The 20897-nt window shown below is 37.6% G+C and overlaps 2 pseudogenes; both read right to left on the bottom strand.

Moving 5' to 3' along the window:
• Window positions 1-582: 582 nt before the first annotated feature.
• On the bottom strand, window positions 583-19471 carry LOC124974430 (thioredoxin-related transmembrane protein 1-like; annotated as a pseudogene).
• LOC124974440 (uncharacterized) lies at window positions 16091-16216 on the bottom strand (annotated as a pseudogene).
• Window positions 19472-20897: the final 1426 nt, after the last annotated feature.

The following is a 20897-nucleotide window of genomic DNA, read 5'->3' as shown; positions in this document are numbered from 1 at the left end:
ACCATTCCCAAAAGCCTCTTGAATGACCATTGAGGCCTTGTACTATATTATGTAGCAGAAATATGCTTGCCATTCACAATCCTAACTGGTATAAAAAAATACCTATCTTCCTAACTAAATTTAAGCTCAGGGATCAATCATACCATTAGATATTGTTCAGACACATTATCCATACAAGTAAATGGGCAGAAAAATCACACATAATTAATCACTGCACATCAAGGAGTTTAAAGGTGATGTATGTAGGTAATGTTTGAGTCTCTCAAATTACCACATGCCCATTATACTGTTCAGCCTTTGGGGCACTATTAAGTTTTTAATGACACATATGATCAAATCTAACATCTAAATATTCCTAAAAAGTCACTAAGCTTAATTCTACAGAATGGCCTTACCTAGTTTAATAAGTATCAAGGTTATGTGTTTGATTTACAAGATCTAACTAAAAATGTCAAACACATAATAAATCCAAATATGCCTTAAGTGTCCAAGAAACAAACTGTGTACATGTATTTATTTATATGAAATATAATTATCTCTTCCAATTAATTGGGAAGTAAATAAGAGAAAAATCCCTCATACTTATAGAATATAGCCTGGACCAAACCATGATAAAACAGGTTCAATATTCTTCTACTCTTCTCCACTTATAAAGTTGATGAAGTCCTTCTTAGTCCTTGGTCCTGGATAGCATCTAAATTCACCATACTCACAACTAAAGATCAAATTAAATATTAATAGCAATGGAAATAAATTTTGTATTTGTTTTCACTATTTCCTCACCTGATTTTAGTTCATCCTAATATTCAAAAAGCATTAGCAATGTAGAAGCATGTTGAATTAATACTGATGACATCTCAGCCCCAAACACAATCATAAACTTAAGATTTTGCTTCTCACTCTTCCAAGTATGAAAGTACTATGAAGCACAGTAAGCAGATAAATCTCAGAAAATGATGTTAAGTTTTATGTATAACATACATATTAAAAGTATTACCATATGAAGAGTTATTAAAATAATGCCTGAAACATAAAATTATTAGCTATTTTAAAACTATGTTTAAAGATTTTTTGTTGTTTTCATGGGACTTTCCATCACAGTCACATCACCTCTGCCATTCAGTTTTAAATTACAGAAAACATCTGGGGCAGTGCTTTCCTCCCAGGGACTTCAGTGATTCTATTTACAGTCAACTTTGCACACTTCCTTCCATCCCCTCCACCTTCCCATTCCCTATGTATGGGATTCTGTCAAATAGTCCTAATTGTTCTCCAGGTTTGTGCATCTTCAAGTGCAAGAGCTCCATTGGTCCCTACTACCTACCACATGGTCAGGGGATTCTTTTTCCATTCAGAGAAAAAGACTACAAGAAGCTCCATTCAAAAACAAAGTTTTAAGGAGATGATGGAATTGAAGTAGTCTTTGAAGGACAAGTAAGATTGCAACAGGCAGAAAATAAGAGTAAAAAGCAAGCTAAATGCCATGATTAAGAGAAAAAGGTCAGGAAATTCCAGATAAATTTAGTGATATTGAGAATACTGATTACAACCAATTAAGGAACATGTGGGGAAAAGGAATTGAGGAAAAAGGGAGGGAGAGAAGAACTTATGGGATAGCAGAGAAAGAAATTTAAATAGATAGAAGGGAGGATGAGTGGCTAAGAAGTAAACAAAAAGTGGAAAAATGGCACAGGAAACACAATAAGACACACCCAAGGAACTGCCAATTTGTTTTCTGTTGTTCTTTTGGCAGTGTTGGGGAATGAACCCAGGAGTGCTCTACCACTTAGCTACACTCTAACCCTTTTTATTTTTTACTGAGACAGTGTCTTGCTAAGTTCAGAGACTGGCTTCAAATTGTGATTCTCCTGTCTTAGTCTCCTGGTCACTGGGATTACAAGCATACACCACCAAATTCAACAGAATTGCCACATTGTTTTTGAAATTTTAAATGAGGAGAAATACCTCTGAATATTTAGCTTACCACTAGATGACATCAAGGTAGAGCAAGTGGAAGATTTGAGATTTCCTACCTCCAGATTTGAATACCAATAAAGTCAAACTAAAAGACCTGATATTGCAGACCACATTTCTGTTTCCTCTGACTTAACACTACTGTATCACCCACTACTTTCTCCTCAAGGCTTACTTACTTTTTGAAAATACCACATTCCTTACCCTGTATTCTTTTTCTTTTCTTTTTTTTTTTTTGAATTTTTTTGGCCATTTATTGGCATTGTATCATAGAAAAACATAGGTAATATATGGGATGGTCAAGAAGCTCTTGGGCAGAAAAGTTTCTTTTTTGATTCACATTAATGCATTACCTTACAGCTCCTGGGGGAGTTGAAGAGCAGAGCTAATATAATGTAAACTCAAGCATCAGTGCCCTAAAATTTAGCATAGCTTCTTCCTTTAAAAACTGTTGGCCATGGGATTCTTCCAAATTGTATAATTAATAGTCAAGCAATGTCTGAATAAACTAGAAGCAATTTGCTTGCACCAAGAGCACCATGAGAATGTAAACTCCTGAAGGCCAAGAGTCTCTTCATATTTTGCATATGACAGGTACATAAAGAGTAACCTTGAGACTACAATAACTCTGAAAAGCTTTTAATTACATACGTTGAGACTACAAAAACTAGTAGCATACTTTAGCATTTAGAACTATTAACATAACTGTTAAGGGGAACATTTAACTGTGTGAAATAACTGAACTGTTGACAACATTATAATTTGTAACCATATCCTCATAATCATGCAGATGTCTGAATATTGCTTGACTATTCCAGTATCTAACATGGACTGACAACATAGGACATTTAAAGAGAAGCTACTATCAATAGAACCCTTCCCTGACCATGGAAGTTGCCTTTTAAGAATGAAAGAGTCAAGTGATTCTGAGATCTACAATGCTTATCCTTTAATCCCCCTGTCCCTACCCCAGGAAAACAAAGGCACACAGAACCAGTCTTATCAGTGGGACCTATGTATATAGACTTTCTGTCTTTAACAATTCCAAAATACTTAAAGGAAAATAACAGAAAGTGGCATGTGGGGTTACTTAAAGAGAAATCTAAGTTACCTTCTTTTTTTTTTTTTGGAGGAGTGGTACTGGGGATTGAACTCAGGGGCACTAGACTACTGAGCCATATCCCAGCCCTATTTTGTATTTTATTTAGAGACAGGATCTCACTGAGTTGCTTAGCACCTTGCTTTTGCTGAGGCTGGCTTTGAACACGAGATGCTCCTGCTCAGCTTTCTGAGCTGCTGGGATTACAGGCATGTGTCACCATGCCAGATCTAAGTTACCTTTAACCAAATTATTACTATTATGATTTCCCACTTAGTAAATGCTCTCTATTAAAATAAATTTTTAAAAAATTATACATTTTAGGTACACTATTTTGTGAAAAAGCAATTACATTAGAATCAAATTGGTTGACCAATCCAATCATAACAATGCTCAACATTTCCATTTTTGGCAATTTCTACCACTCTCAATTTTTGGTATATCTGCTGTATGTTCCCAGCATCACAGCATCCCTGGTCCTTAGCAACCATTCAAGAAAACAGATGATCCAGTAATACTACCTATTCTTAATTTTATCAAATAAGTTTAAGATTCTTTCTCTACTAATAAAGTTTTTCATGCTTCTTATGAAAGGTTTGACATCATACAATGTTTCTGGTTGTTTGGAAGCAAGGACAGTTTTCCAATATAGTCTTCATCATATAACTGTTAATGGGGAAAAAAAGGAAAATTCATATTTCTTGAGTTTTTCCAAACCCTGAATTTCTTCTCAATCTATGATGAATGAAACACAAGATTCATGCTTCTTATTGGAACTATTTTTCTTTTTGAGGTTTTTTTCAGATCCAGAATTTCTTCCTAAATCTACAATGAAACAACTATAGGATTGGGAACATTGTTTCTGAGATGGACCATTTACTGATGAGAAAGTTCAATTTCAAGTGTGGAAATTTACCTGAGTCCCAGCCTTTTCAGTTTCACATTATACCTACCACCTAGAAAAATAAATCAGAGTACTCATCTGAGTTGAATGAAAAGAGTTACTTATGACTTTGCAAAAAAAATGGGACAATATAATGTAAAATTCCCAAAAAGTCAAATGGTGCTACATAAGACATTTTTGTTTTTTTTCTCAGGAAAAAGGAGTTATATAAAAACTTCTCATTTTTTTTTCTTCTATTTCTCTATGTCCAAAGTGTTGAGGGCCATCTTGGACAAGATGGCACCTAGCAGTGAGCCAAAGGGCACTGGATACCAAATAAGGAAGTATACAAAAAGGTTGCTTGTCTACTACTTCCTTGGAGACTTATGACGTGTTAACGCCAGGCTCTAGGATTGGCTATCTAATATCATGCTGCGTGTGGACAGCTCATGATTCATATAGTGCTATGCTGATATTCCTCTGCATGCTCTCCTGCGTGAAATAAAGCTTTGCTATAATTGGCTGATAAGCTAGGAGCCTGGGGGAAGAGAGAGGGCCAGGGTAGAAGAAGGGAGATAGGGAAAACAAAGGAGGCAGGAAAACAGGGAGGATGCAATAAATCTCATCAAAAAAGCTTGGTGGTGTCTCCTTTCTCTGCGAAGTTTTCGCTGGATGGAACACCAAAGTTGAAGGTAGGTTATACTATAGGGTCCATCACACCATCTTAACTAAAAAACTACTCTTGCTACTTTTCTTCCAGCTTGGTCACAAAATTTACTCTACTCTGCTATGTGACTCCACAAAAACAGGATGAATAAAACTGTAGTACAGCAGCCTCTCATCTTAGGTGAATAGGGTTCCATTGAAAAGATAGAAAAAACTTGCACCTGTGTAAATACAAGGCTCTTCCCAAACTGCCCTTGACCCCTCATAAAAGCCACAAAGAATTTTCATCTCATCTCTTATCTTATCTGTAAAGGCCAGGTGGCTGACCCAAAAGCAACTTAAAGATAATGACAACCCTCCTCTGGGAAGACAGGGTGACCCAGAACTTAAACTAACATGCTTTGTATACAATTTTATATGTTAACCAATTAAAAAGAACACTGTAAAACTGCTTGCCTTTCATTATAAAAAGCCTGCTAAACAAGGGCTTGGGGCCTCTTAGTGTCACTGGTTACTGAGTGCACAGAGGACCAGGCTTGAGCTTGCTAATAAATTACTCTTTGTTGCTTGCATTGATCGTGGTCTCTGGTGGTCTTTGTGGGGTCTCGAGCCACTGGGCGCATCTTGGGGCTCACCTGGGATTTCCCAAGCCCACCCAGACACCTGATCATAGAGTCATAAGTGACACCTTCAGCCGGTGAGTAAGGCATTGCCACATTTTTCTGGTCTGGATTTCCTGCAGGTTCTGGTTCTGGGCTGGCAATGTCCTGGCGGACATGCTATAGATCCCCAGCAGGGTCTTGGGAGATATCCCCTCGACCCATCGGGGCAACTCTGTTCACATCTGGGTGACTCTTTGTCACATCTGGGCAGCCTTCTTGTTGCATCTGGGCAGCCTTTGTGTTGCATCTGGGCGACTCTTTGTTGCATCTGGATGAGTCTTTGTCACATCTGGGCAAGTTTCGTGTTGCATCTGGGCAACCTTTGTGTTGCATCTGGGTGACTCTTTGTAGCATCTGGATGAGTCTGTCACATCTGGACAACTTTCGTGTTGCATCTGGGCAACACTTTGTTGCAATCAGAAATTGTTTGCTTTTATTAACAAAATACCAACTAGCCAATTTTGATTTAGCGCACTATATGTCTGTCTGTTTGTGTATTGTACCGTACGCTCTTTACTCTTTTCTCATATTAAATTCTTCATTGTGTTAATTCAATCTTAGGCTTAGGGATACTCATTGCAGTATACTTTACAGTCCTTCTCCTTGTTCCTGAGAGATTTGTTTACTCCAATCCCCCTAGGCAGAGAGCTCAGCAGCTCCATTCCTCAAAAGTAGTGAGAAATAATGTTTTGTGATTTTCTGCATTCAAACCTAACCTGATTTCTCAACCAGGAAGAAAAAGGGTTAAAAAGTCCTAGGTGATCCCCCCTCCCCCCTGCCTGGCCTTGCTGAAGCCTGCATTGGAATGTAGACTGCAGCAGTCTCAGTGGGAAGGGGGGTGACCTGAGGGGGGGGAAGGTGTCCATTTTAAACTCCTGTGCTGCTACACAGAACTAACTCATTTTCTAGGATTCTTGTTTTGTTTTGTTTTTCTTTAATGCTGTATTTTTGAGCTCATAATTTTGATCCTACATAATACCTAGGTTAATGATTTTTTTCTTTTTGATCAGTTCTATTTTTATCCAACTCTAGAGTTACTTTTGAACATCTGTTACATTGCAATGGAGATAAACATTACAAGGTCTTTGCTTTTGTAATAAGCGTGCATAAAATTAAAATTTTAAAAATGGATCCAAATCCTTTTATTCATGTGATTTAAAGGGGTTCAATTTGAATTGGGTAAACTAATAAAAGTAAAATGTCTTTAGAAATAACTCACAAGTCTCTAGGTGGTCAAACTAATGAAATGTTGATGTTAAACAATGTCTAATATCAATTGTTTCTAGGACTTTTCTTCAACAGGAAAGAGATGGCAAATACTGTTCAGGACACTTGTCTGATATCTTGCTTTTTTCAAAATAAGTAAATTAAATTTAACATGTATGAACTACTCAAATGTGTTTGTTGGTGACATCTGATTAATTTGCAAAGTTAAAATGCTAATTGTTAAATAACATCAAGTACTCTTAAGTCCTTAAATTCCATGGAGTAACATACTTAAACATTATTGGTGTTTTCATAGGTTGGTAAATTAAAAAGTGTTTAACATTGTTTTGTGTCATTACTAAAAACAAGGTTATTAAGAGTTATGTTCTAACAGGTAAAACCCCAAGTCAGAGGGTGAGTGTTCCATCTGCTCCCTTACCACTTCCCCCTGCTCCCCCTCCAGTTCTGCAAAGCTCCAAGGAGCTCTTAGATTTGGATTTAGAGTTACCATCTCCCCTCTCACTGTGTTTCAGTTAGAGTAGTATAAACAACAAAGTATTTTATCTTGTTAAATTGGAGTAATTTGTCTAAATTCAAAAATTTCATAAGAGTTGTCTCAGAATGTGGACAAAAAGGGGTCAACAGATAGGAAAGAGAAAATAAAAGGTTCTGGGTATGGAAATATATTTAATAAAAAGGAAAAGGAAATGTTTCTGGGTAAGAAAGTGCTTGTGTGATGGAATACATGAGGGTCTAAGTAAGTGCTAAGAAAGTCTGTGTGTAAGTAAAGGGCAAGTTTCAACAAGTTTGTGTGTAACTAAGTTGGTTGTATGTATATGAGACAGTTGAAGCTATTTAAGGTTTTTTCTAAGGTGAAATACTAATGTTCTGATATAAGCCAAAGTTTAACCTATATGGTAAAATGACATGGTAAAATGACAAGGATTTCTTAGAAACACTAATTTACTCTTAACTTTGTGTCTATTAAGTTTTATTCTTTAAAACAATTAGTCTTAAAAATTGGGGTATTTACAATTATGGTTAAACAACTGTTAAGAGTATTGTACTATGTTACAGAGTCTAAATTTTTTTTTTAAATTGAACTTAGTAAGATTAAAGTGTCAAGGTAATTGTGAAATGGTCACTCTTTGTATATTAAATGTATTCATATTTTCCAGGGATACAAGTTTTTAAAGCAGGAAATTTGTCAAGCTGCTATTCTCCAGAATAAACTTGTCTGTAATGGTAATTTTAAACTTAAAGAGTACATTTTATTGGGAGATTTATTTCTATCATTTAATGTTCTATCATGGGACCTATTATCAGTAAGGTATATGTAAAATTGGTTACTTATTTCACTGAGATAAAAATTTAAATGTAAATGTATTACTAAGAGTTAGTGACAGCCTACTTGGGATGACTGTCAGCAGTTACTCCGGATCCTGTTCATAACCGAGGAGCGTGAGAGAATCCAGATGGAAGCCAGAAAGTTGGTCCCAGGGGATGATGGACAACCCACTGTAAACCCTGACCTAATTAATGCTTCATTCCCCTTGTCCAGGCCTCCACAAGATGAATGGGACTACAATACAGCTGAAGGTAGGGAGAGGCTCTGGGTTTATCACCAGACTCTAATGGGGGGTCTCTGGGCAGCAGCTCATAAGCCCACTAATTTGGCCAAGGTGTATTCATCATGCAAAAAAGGCAAGAATCACCCTCAGCTTATTTAGAAAGATTAATGGAGGCATTTAGACAGTACACTCCTATGAATCCAGAGTCACCTGAGAATCAGGCAGCAGTAGTAATGAGCTTTGTTAACCAGGCAGCACCAGATATAAGGTGTAAGTTACAGAGAATAGAGGACTTAGAAGGGAAAAGTATTCAAGGCTTAATGAGAATAGCCCAGTGGGTATTCAATAACAGAGATGCACCAGAAGAAAAACAGCTTAGGGCTACTAGGGAAATGACTAAAGCATTAGCAGTAGCAGTACAGGGCAGAAGGACAGAAAAAGAAAGAAACAGACTCCCAGGCAATCGACCACCAACTGGGAACTCCAGAGCACATGATCTGGGTCAGAATCAGTGTGCCTACTGTAAGGAGAAAGGTCATTTGGCTAAAGAATGCCCTAAAAAAAGAAACCATAGATCCAGAGATGGTAAATGGACAACTAGGAGACCATCGGTAGTGGTCACCCAAAATGAAATGCACAATTAGGGGCAACGGGGTTCAGAACCCCTCCCCGAACCTAGGGTAACTCTGAAAGTGGAGGGGACTCCAGTGCAATTTTTGGTGGATACAGGAGCTCAATATTCAGCTTTGACTGACCCTCAAGGAAAGATTTCAACAAGCACCTCATGGGTGCAAGGGGCTACGGGGATTAAAAGGTGCCCTTGGACGACCAAAAGAACAATAGACTTGGGAAAGGGAAAAGTGACCCACTCCTTCTTAGTCATACCCGACAGCTCCTATCCCTTGTTGGGAAGAGATTTATTAACCAAAATCAGGGCCCAAATTTATTTTCATCCCGAAGGCACCCAGGTAACAGATGGACAAAGAAAATTGTTACCTATGCTAACTCTTACTTTGGAGGATGAATATCGGCTACACCAGCAGCCGCAATCCCCTGATGAAAACATTGAAGACTGGGTACAGCGGTTCCCAGATGCTTGGGCAGAGACTGGGGGAATCGGGTTAGTTAAACATCAGCCCATCCTCTATATAGAAACAAAACCAGGAGCTAACCCCGTTAGGGTCAAACAATACCCCATGATCAGGGAGGCTCGAACAGGAATAACCCCCCACATCAGGCGACTGCTGAACCAAGGGGTACTATGACCTTGCTGGTCAGCATGGAACACCCCCATGCTTCCAATATGGAAGCCCAACTCAGATGAGTACCATCCAGTACAGGACCTACGAGAGGTAAACAAAAGGGTGGCAGACATACACCCTACTGTGCCTAATTCATATACACTTCTGAGTGTGATTCCTCCTTACAGACAATGGTATACAGTGCTGGATTTAAAAGATGCTGATAAATTGACTATGGGACAAGAATTACATGTGATCACTCCACATGCTATTGAGAGAATCCTGAGACAACCTCCAGATCGATGGCTCAGTAATGCTTGGCTCACACATTATCAGAGCCTATTGCTTAACCCTCTCAGGATTATTTTTCAGGCACCCTCAGCTTTCAATCCTGCTATGCTGCTACCTGACCCTGACCTGGACACACCCATACATGACTGCTCAGAAGTCCTAGCCTAGGTTCATGGGCTTAGAGAAGACCTGTAAGATCATCCGCTGCTTGATGCAGATGCCGTGTGGTTCACGAATGGGAGCAGCTTTTGACATCAGGGTCAATGATAAGACAGCACAAGAAATAGCCCTCCAGAGAGGCTTGATTACAGTTGCTCAACTCCCAGACTCTGACCCACAAGCCCTTCCAAAATATCCAACTTAAAAGGAAGAGGACTTATCATGGTTTTCACCAGCAGCCACTAGCCCAATGCTTAAATGGGTGGTGGAAAGACTCTGAAAGCCAGATAATACTTCCAGAACTGATGGGACAGAAAGTGTTGCAAAGGCTCCACCAGACCACCCACATGGGGACAAGAAAATTACAGGACTTGATGCAGCAAGCAGGAATTAGAATTAAAGGTGTGCAAATTAAGATAGAACAGATTGTCAAAAGTTTCAGGGTTTGTAAGTTAACAAATGCAGGATATAGTAAGTGGGAATCAGGAAATAGATTAAGGGGAGATAGGCCAGGGGCATATTGGGAAGTTGATTTCACTGAAGTAAAACCTGGAAAGTATGGGTATAAATATCTATTAGTCTTTGTAGATACTTTTTCAGGAGGGGTCGAAGCGTTTCCTACCAAGCGAGAAATGGCACAAATAGTGGCTAAAAAGATTTTAGAAGACCTCCTGCCATGGTATGGATTTCCCATAATGATAGGGTCAGACAATGGGCCAGCATTTACTTCACAGGTAAGTCAGGGGCTAGCTTCAGTACTTGGGGCAAATTGGAAACTACATTGTGCTTATCGACCCCAAAGCTCAGGACAGGTAGAAAGAATGAACAGAACTTTAAAAGAGATCTTGACTAAATTAACCATGGAGACTGGCAGTAACTGCGTGGCTCTCCTTCCCTATGCCCTATATTGGGTGCATAATTCTCCCTACAAGATGGGACTCACCGCTTATGAAATCATGTTCGGGACCCCACCTCCAATACTCCCTGATCTGACTGAGTGGCTCCTAAAGGAAGAAACTGTAGATGATTTTAAACTTTTATTTTCCCTCCAGGCCCTGCAGAGGGCCCACAGAGAAGTTTGTCCAAAGCTCAAAAGCCTGTATGAGTCAGGCCCACCTCCTATTACTCACAACTTCCACCCGGGTGATTGGGTCCTAGTGAAGTGACACCAACAGAGTAACCTGGAACCACGGTGGAAGGGTCCCTACATGGTCATTTTGACTACACCCACCACTCTCAAAGTCGACAGTGTCACCCCCTGGATTCATCACACCCACGTCAAGCCAACTGAATCCCTTTCCAACATTGTGCTTCCTGCCCTAGATGACTCTACGTGGAGAGTGGACAGGTCCAAAGACAACCTGCTAAAGATCAAGCTTTGCCACCACAGACTGTGACTATGTTCTTACTTTTGCTTTGTTATTTTGCCCTAGCCACAACTGCAGCTGTAGCTCCAGTCTTTGGAGCCACCAACCTCAACCCACATCAGCCTTATGAAATCACCTGGGAAGTAACCAACCCAGCGGCAAGAGTTTCCAGCCTGACTGTGACTGAATACCACCCTTTATGGACATGGTGGCCTGAACTGCAAGTAGACCTTTGCACTTTAGCAAATGGGGCTTTTTCTGTGGGAACAGGCACTATTAGTATTAATGAAAAATTACACCTAAGTAAATGGGCTCTTTCAGATACAGTTAGTGGGAGAACAAGGAAATTTAACTGTGCTTATGCTCCTGGGAGGGAGGAACTTCAGCATCTCCCCTTCTATGTGTGTCCTGGTTATTCTCACCAGAAAGAATGTGGAGGGGAAGAATCTTATTTCTGTGCTAAATGGGGAATGTGAAACTACAGGGCAGGCTTATTGGATAAAAGCCTCTCATGATTTAATTGAAGTCAAGTGAGGTAAAAAAGCTTCATGTAACAATAGTTGTAACCCCCTCTTAATCACCTTCACCGATAAGGGAAAGCGGGATAGACAATGGATAAGAACCCGATCATGGGGGTTACACCTCTATGCTGAGGGACCTGATTTAGGGGTTGTGTTCACTGTTCGGATGATTATAAAGCTTTTCACCCAGCAATTAGGGCCTAACCAAATTTTACGCCCTCCAGCCCAAAGAATTCTGGTCATCCCCCCTACTTGATGTCCAAAAATTATTAAATCAGTTACTAGCTTCCCAAATACCCCACAAACAACCACCCACTCCTTAAGTGCCCCCTACTTAAGGACTAAACAACCCCATGAACAGTCAATTGTAGATCCAATTCAAACAGAAGCTCATCTCCTTCTGAGCCTTTTGTCTTGGTCCTTCCTGGTGCTCAATGCCACCTACCCTAATTTGACCAGGTACTGCTGGCTCTGCTATGACACTGTTCTCCCATATTATGAGGGAGTAGCAGTACAAGTGCATGTTACTATCTCCACCAAGCTTCAGGACTGCCGTTGGCGATCTAAACAGTCCCTAACCCTAGAGCAAGTGTCAGGGCAAGGGCTCTGTTTAGGAACAGTGCCCCATGCCAGCCGGTCCCTCTGTCACTCAACATGGGGACTCCAACCTGAGGCAGAAAACTCTTTTGTAATACTCCACAATGATACCTGGTGGACTTGCTCCTCTGGACTCAACCCCTGTGTCCACTGGAGTGTGTTAAAACAGTCAAAGGATTACTGTGTTCTAGTCAGATTGGTTTTGTTGCAACTAATTTACCATGGGCACCAGAGTTTTATGACTATGATTGAACAAGGATGGGGCATGAAACAGAACCCCATTCGACAAAAATGGGAACCTATTACCACTCTAACTCTTAGTTTGCTGCTCGGGGCTAGCTTGGGAGGGTTAGGAACTGGAGTAGCATCCTTAGTCACTCAGAACCAACATTATTCCAATCTAAGAGCAGCAATAGATGCGGACATAGAGCATTTAGAAGATTCAATCTCTCATTTAGAACAATCTTTAACTTCCCTAGCTGAAGTGGTCTTACAAAATAGAAGAGGTTTGGACTTAATATTTTTACAACAAGGAGGCTTTTGTGTTGCCCTAGGAGAAGAATGTTGTTTTTATATAGATCACTCTGGGATAATCAAGGATAATATGGCAAAAGTCAGAGAAGGACTAACAAACAGAAAGAAAGAACGGGAAGCTAGTCAGAACTGGTTTGAATCCTGGTTCAATTTTTCCCCTTGGTTAACTACTCTGGTGTCCGCTATAGTGGGACCCCTAATATTGTTGCTACTAGCTTTAACTATAGGACTTTGTATAATCAATAAGTTAATTGCCTTTTTTAAAGAAAGAATAAATATGGTACAGCTAATGGTGCTAAAGGCCAAATATCAGCCCATTAAGCAGCAAGAATTAAAACAATAGAGACCCAAGATTGGCTCTCTAAATGTTCTTGGAGAGGGGGAATGAAAAGATAGAAAAAGCTTGCACCTGTGTAAATACAAGGCTCTTCCCAAACTGCCCTCAACCCCTCATAAAAGCCACAAAGAATTTTCAACTCTTTATCTTATCTGTAAAGGCCAGGTGGCTGACCCAAAAAGCAAACTTAAAGATAATGACAACCCTCCTCTCAGAGGTCAGGGTGACACAGAACTTAAACTAACATGCTTTGTATACAATTTTATATGTTAACCAATTAAAAGAACACTGTAAAACTGCTTGCCTTTCATTATAAAAACCCTGCTAAACAAGGGCTCGGGGCCTCTTAGCATCACTGGTTACCGAGTGCACAAAGGACCAGGCTCGAGCTTGCTAATAAATGACTCTTTGTTGCTCGCATTGATCGTGGTCTCTGGAGGTCTTTGTGGGGTCTCAAGCAGCTGGGCACAACACCATCATGGACTCAAACTGGGTTGTATGTTTTTACCATTCTTTCAACTAAATGAAAGCATGCATTCACAGAATTAGCTGCTACACTATCTGGTCCTCTTTAAGAAGAATGAAAAAAAATTAAAAATAGCAAAGTTTCCAAGACCTTTCAAAAAGTCAACAACAGCTTCTTTCTCCAGGAGAAAAATCCCTACTTTCATCCAAAAATGTGGATTTACACATGTAAAAAATGTGTGTATTTGTACAGACTCTATTTAGGTATATCAGATATGAAATCAATCAATCTTGATACATTGTCTTTATGATTCTTTATCATATCAAAGGATTAACTGCAAAACTGGATCCTTATTTCTGTCCAGTTAATCTATGTCACAAGATGAACCAGGATTTAGAGATGTGTGTCCCTTTTTAACTTCTCCTTCTTTTCAAATTACAACAAATATTTGGAATTTACTGCTGCAGTCTCAAATATGCTTATCATAATAGTGGCCAAAACAGGAAGACATTTTTTAAAAACCCTGAAGTCATCCACACTTTCCATTTGTTAGTCTTCTTGTTGGGAGTAAAAGGCAAAGTATTCACAAATATCATGACTTAAGTACCTGTTTCAAATTACACATCGGCCTTCGGCTTGCAAAATAATTTTTTGACAATTAAGCAAGTTGCAGAAGACCCATATCACTTGCATTTTTCTTCCTGGAGAGGTCAGCAGGATAACTGTATCCTAAGGTCTTCCTTCTGTGTTGAATATGAAAGGTGAAACAAAAGAAAAGCAGTTTTTTTCATTCCAAACCATGGAGGTAATGTGTAGAAAGGTATCCATATTTCAGTAGGGAAAGTTGCTGGATAAAAGAAGCAGGACTACACACTCTAGAAGACAACATAGAAATACCCGCCACATCCTGAGTTCAAAATTTTGTTGAGATAAATAGAAAAGCACCTAAATATCAGGAAAGTGTTCATCCTGTGTGATTAGGATTCTTGCATGGTCCAGCAGATACAATTGGCTTCCCAGGGGCCTGTCAGCCCCAAACCAGAAGCCAAATGGCCAGATGCCCCTCCTCTCCTCACTGCACCATCTTCTACCCTGCACTCTTGACAGCTCTACTTCCAAGATTTCCTTAAAACCCTGTGTTCTCCAGAAACCACTCCAGCAAACAGCAAGATCTCCCCTTCATCCTATTTCCCAAAGGATACATCAGCACTCTGGGCTTACAACCATTTCCTATATTGAAGAGGATCACACCATTTCACAAGAGCATTACTTTCCAATTAACTATAAATCTCTGACAACAAAGACTACTTCAAGTATCATCTGTCTATCTAAAGGAACTTAGGGTACTATAAAATCAAAATGAGCTCTCTAAAATATTTGCTGGATTGGATTACCTCAGCTCTTCAAACATGATCCAAGAGAGAGGCCTACTATTCCAATTACACTATGATCCATCCTTCTCCATAACTGAGAATCTTGAAATACTTACTGATAAATAGTAGGAACCACACACTCAGTCCTACAAGTGATAAAGAACATACGTCAGGTTTTACATGGGACAATCACTAAGTATAAGGTGATTCTGAATTATTTAAATGCTATTAAGAATATGAAAATTATGCCTAAAATAGTAGAAATTTGTAATAAAAAATAAAAACATAAATTATATACTTAAATCAAGTTTAGAAAACACATTATTCCATATTAGCTCAATTTAAAAGTTTGTTAAGTTTGATCATTGAAGACATTTTTGTATATATGTAAGCACTTGGTCAATTACACTAATGTATGAATAAAACTACTAGTGATGTGTCAATATGGTCTTAGGTTTCAAATCAAATCATAACTGACATACAAGAAAAAAGGCAGTTTACATTATTGCTAAATATGGAAAGACTATGAATCTTTCTTAAGACAGGTAATAACAATTACAGCTTACATTTCTTATTAACCATGTGTCAAGTACTGATGACTGAGAATTAACCTGTTTTCTTATCTGTAATATGGTATATTACATATCTTATAAGGTTATGTGATGAGTAAACCAGAAATAAAAAACTCTTGAGAGTTGCAACAGGTAAGTGGTCAGCAAAACAGCTACTCTTGTTACCACTTGGGACAGTTCAACTAGCCAGTTTTATTGTTACCACCAAGAACAAGACTGGGGCTGGTTAAGACAGAAGCATCAAGGACAAGACCCACACTTGGGTAGTGGACCATGACAAGAGTGTATTTGACACTACTACCTTAGGGCTTTGTAATTAAGAGCCCACATGTCAAATCATAGGCATTAAATCTGAAATTCAATTTTAGAGTCAAATCAGAGAATGTGACCTTGACTTTGAAAGAAACATGTCCTTATCCTGAAACTTGGTGAGTTGCAAATGATGACTTGACCAATGTGTACTTGGACCACAGTGTTCTAAGACTTCTCAAAGACATCTTACATAATAGTTGGGAGACTGGAGCACAAGAACAGATAAGAGAAATTTATATGGACAGGAATAGGAAGTAAATGATATCTTCAAGGTCCCTTAGAACAACACAAACAATGAGCTCTATACACAACTAGGGAATCTGCTTTTTGCAGTCATTGAATGCTGAGCCCCCATAAGAAAGATGACAAGTCAGGTAAGCTTCACTGATTTTGGACTAATTTAAATAGATGCAAAACACTGTTTTTAAAATGTAATGAAAGGCTAAGAGCATAAGATATTTTAAATTAGATAAATTTTAACATAATTGGCAAAGAAAAAAATTTTTCCAGACTTACAGTACCTGTCTGCTCTGCAACATCTTCTTTTACATCATTAACATCAAGATCTTCTTCTCCATTCAGCAAAACTTTCCCATTCTGGTTGAAGATTTTGACAAGCAGGACAGTACAGTGCATAACTAAAATATAGTTTAAAAACAAAAGGCTAAGTGCTCTCATGATTACTAATCTTGGAATAAAACAAAATTATGAAGAATATTTTTTAAATATTTTAGTTGTAGATGGACACAATACACCTATATTTATTTTTATGTGGTGCTGAGGATTGAACTGAGTGCCTCATGCATGCTAGGCAAGCACTCTACCTCTGACCTACAACCCCAGCTGAAGAATATTTTAAACATATAATTCATTAAGAATATTTACACTAAAAACTAAAAATAAATTGGTCAATCTTGTGCACATGAAAACATATCTATGGGTCTAACAATCTGAATATTAAGAAATGTGAATTAAGGATCATAACCATCCATAATAAAGCAAACCTGAGAGTAAATTTTTAAAGACACAAGGGCCTTATGAAATAAAGCTCTTTAGAAATGCTTGGATTTTTCTACAACCATGTGGCCACCAGAAAGCTGAAGACTGTTTTTGAAGTTTACCATTTTAACAATTTTATACTGCAGAGTAAAATGCAAGGTGTTGGAAAAATAGAAAGTACCCTGGGCTATGGTGAATGAGGAAATACAAGTTTCAACTTAAGACAGCTACTACTACTATGCAGCAGGATTGCCACAGGGATGGCAGTTCTAGGAAGGAAGACTATTCATATTAAAAGAAGCTAGAAAAAAATAAAATAAAAAAGAAGCTAGAGACCTGCATTATTATATAAAAATATCATTTAAAACCTAACTTCCACACAAATACTAAAGCCAGTCAGTTTCCAAGACTCTGGGTTTACATATTCTGTGACCAAAAATACTAGCATTTTAATGACATTCACAATCGTCCAGGTTCTAATTTTTTCCTAGAATTTTGTTTTTCTACTTTACTGTACATTGTAATTTCCCTCAGCTTATAGAACCAGAACAAATGAAGCCCATACATGTAAAAAAATAAGAATACAATTTCTGTATTGACATTTTCTTGTTTTAGGAAAAATTTCAAAAACAGGACTGCAGAATAAAGCAAACTAGTAATATATATAAAACTCAAACTCCTTAATAATAAATTACATCACAATGAAAATATCTCTATAACAACTTCTGATCAGGAATAGAGTAACTGAAAATAATTCACTTGCAATTAAAAGCACACTGTTAAGAAAATTAATTCCTTTTTCTTTCATTCTTTTCTTCTTTTCTTTTTTTTCTTTTTTTTTTTTTTGGTATCAGGGATAGGGATTGCTTCAGCCTCCTGAGTGGCTGGGATTACAGGTCTGTCCCATCCTGTTCAGCAATCCTTTCTTTTTTTTTCTAATGTATTGTATCTTGTGTTTTCTAAAGATTTGTTGAATCTTAAATATTTAGTCAAGGACAAAGAAGGAAAACACTTCTATAATTTCTAATAGATGTTCTAATTTGGATTTAGCTCATTGTCAGTGTATTTTGTTTGTTGTTTTCTCCTTACTACCTCTTCTGATGCTATATTTACTGTTTGATCAAATGAATTAAAAAATATCAAAATAACATTTGACTATTTTGCATATAAATTCATAAGCTCTACTGCTTAACATATTGTTTATATAATTAAATATTTTACATGTCCAAATCTAAAACAAGCTACTGATGAAAAAAAAAAAAAAAAAAAACAAATACTTCCACTGGTTATATTTCCCCTCCTCAACAACTTCAACAATAGAGTATGTGCATAATAAACATTTTTCCCTATTTTATTTTTGTTTTTATGTTTTATGAATTCAAAATTTAGTTACTGTCTTCTGGGATCTCCCTAAGGGATGTCCACACCACTTGCTTCCTTAATTGCCAACTTACTTCATCCATGATCCAGGAAAATACCTGAGTCTTGTTAAAGAAGCAGGTGTTCTAACAATTATTGCATGCTTATTTTGGTGGCCCAAAGAAACACAATATACCAATATCTGGCCAGATAAATTAGGCATCTGTCTAATGGGATAGTAGTAACTATCATTAGGGAATTAAATACAATAATGCATTTAAAGGTTATTGTAGTGTGCAGTATACAGGTAATATTCAATAATGGTTGTTTTGGTTAATATCAGTTACACCACTCTTTTTAATCATACTACCACCACCAACTATTTAGCATCTAAAACAAAGGCATTTATTTCCTATGGCAGCAGAAAGGACTTTAAGGTAGAACTACCACACAATACACAGAGTTTTGCTAAATTACTGCAACCTAATGCTCTTAAGAGTTTGTAATAATTAAAGTAATAATTCCTTAATGCAATATCACGGAGGCCAAGGAGTCACAATGCAAGAATTCTCTACATTGTGAAAATACAATGGAAAAATGAGAGGATAAGAGAGAATGTATGGAGGGGTGCACAAATATTTTTAAATAACCCTATTTCAACTCAGCATATGCAACAAAAAGTCCCAATTTCCAACACCACAAATGGATGTTTCTTAAGGATAAACAAAAAGCTAGAGATTGTGCTCAATATTCTCTTCTGTAAACTTAGAGAAAATAAGCCTGGATGTCCGTCTATAAAGGATGATTCTAAAATAAAGAATAAGGTAACTAGTCAGACTCCACCCCCACCCCATGACGCTGGAATCCCAATCTCAAATCCCTGAAGAAAAGTTAAGAGAGAATTTGATGGCACACAAATCCTTTGGCGCACCACAGCACTAGAAAAGAAACACTGGAACACAGGTGCAGAAGAAAAGAAGCTGGAGACCCGGAGGAGTTGAGGCACCTGCTCAGGGACTGGGAGCGAAGTCCCAGGGAAGCTGAGGCCTGCCTGAGGAAGAGGGGATGAGGTAGGGTAAGCAGGCTCCGAGGGGACCGAACAGCATCGCGGGACAAACACCCACACTCACAATTCTAACATCCATTATCCTTCCAGCAATTCCCTCCAGTTCTCCTCCATGATGACATGCATGTTGCTCTGTTGCCTGTGGGGGCCACAGAAATCCAGAAGCAACAGCACCAACACCATCAGAGAAACCAGGAGACCTCTGGAGGACGCCATGACCGCCTGTCGCCACCACCCAGAGGCGCCCGCAGCCCTGCCTCACTTCCGCTCTGGTCCTCAGTTCTGCTCATGCGCTTGGTGGTTCGGCGAGGTGCAATCATCCAGGGCAAACTCAGTGAGCATGAGCAGACCCTGCTCCCAGTGGGTGCTGGAGGAGGGAAATAGGCAAGCCATTAGACTTTAGTGCTCATGACAGATACTTTTTTTTTTTTATCTCTGGGTCTTGCCTATTTGTACACTAAAAGCAAACTGCATAGAAATATGAAAGTAAGTTCATTTAATATGTTTAAATTGCTAATTGTATCAGAAGAAATTTCTGATGCTAATTTTTTAGAATTTGTATTTTTGGGGGGTGCAAATAATTTATAAACAGACCATGGTGATGATAAAAATAGGTATGTTTCAAATTTCAAAATTTTTTTCCAAAAATTAATAAACTTTTATATGAGAATTGACATTATTTAATTTTAATTTTCATATTGAATCATAATAATGTTTATACTTTGGCACAGTAATTTTTAGTCCTGAGACTCAATTTGTAAAAATTAATCCTAAAGATGAAACAGCCATATTCTTAGAGGTATTTACTTATACTAGGAAAAAAAAATACATAGTTCTAGCAGTAGAAAAATGGTTAAACCACAGCTTATTACTTATGGAATATAATTCAATAATTAATATTTTTAAATATGTGAGTGTAAAATTTTCTGATAAATGACAAAAATGAACTCTAGTTTTTTTTAACCATTTTTAACAGTAAACAATACAAAAGTTACATAACAAAAAAAGGACATTTCTAAAAATAGGAAAATACTATCCCTGTTAGGATAAAAGAAATTCAGGAATGTATTTTGCCCATGTGCTCAATTTTTTTTTGTTTCCCAAATTAACTTCAGTAAGCTTGTAATAAAAATATTTTAATTGACTTTGTTCTTAATAAAGTACATTTTATTGCAGTAAAATTCTATTATATCATTTAATGAGTTTGTTTTAAACTAAGAAAGATTAAGGTATTCAATTGATGTAGTTACCTGATGTAAATATCTGAATTATTAATAATGTTATGCCTATAGCATTATTGGAACTGTGAAACTTAGAAACATTACTTGCTCTGAAAAGAATTAAAATTTTCTATTCTATTCTTTTTATCACTAGCTCATTTTGAGGTTGCAGCTACTATAACAAAGTGAAAATCTTTCATTGGCACATCTTATTGGTAAGACATTATTGTGATTCATACATTTTTGTCTCTTCATGTTTCGTGATCAACCTCCATCCTTAGTAATTCCAGATACTGATAAAATAATCTTTATAAAATGCTATTTTAGTTATTGACAGATCATTGGAATATATTAGGAGCCATAATAATAACCCTTAGTATGTAAAATAATTTATTTATTGTTATAAAATTTGACAATGCATG

Source organism: Sciurus carolinensis, unplaced genomic scaffold, assembly GCF_902686445.1.
Source record: "Sciurus carolinensis unplaced genomic scaffold, mSciCar1.2, whole genome shotgun sequence".
NCBI classification, from domain to species: Eukaryota; Metazoa; Chordata; class Mammalia; order Rodentia; family Sciuridae; genus Sciurus; species Sciurus carolinensis.
The sequence above is the reverse complement of the archived record's forward strand: the minus strand, read 5'-3'. Positions and strand labels throughout refer to the sequence as shown.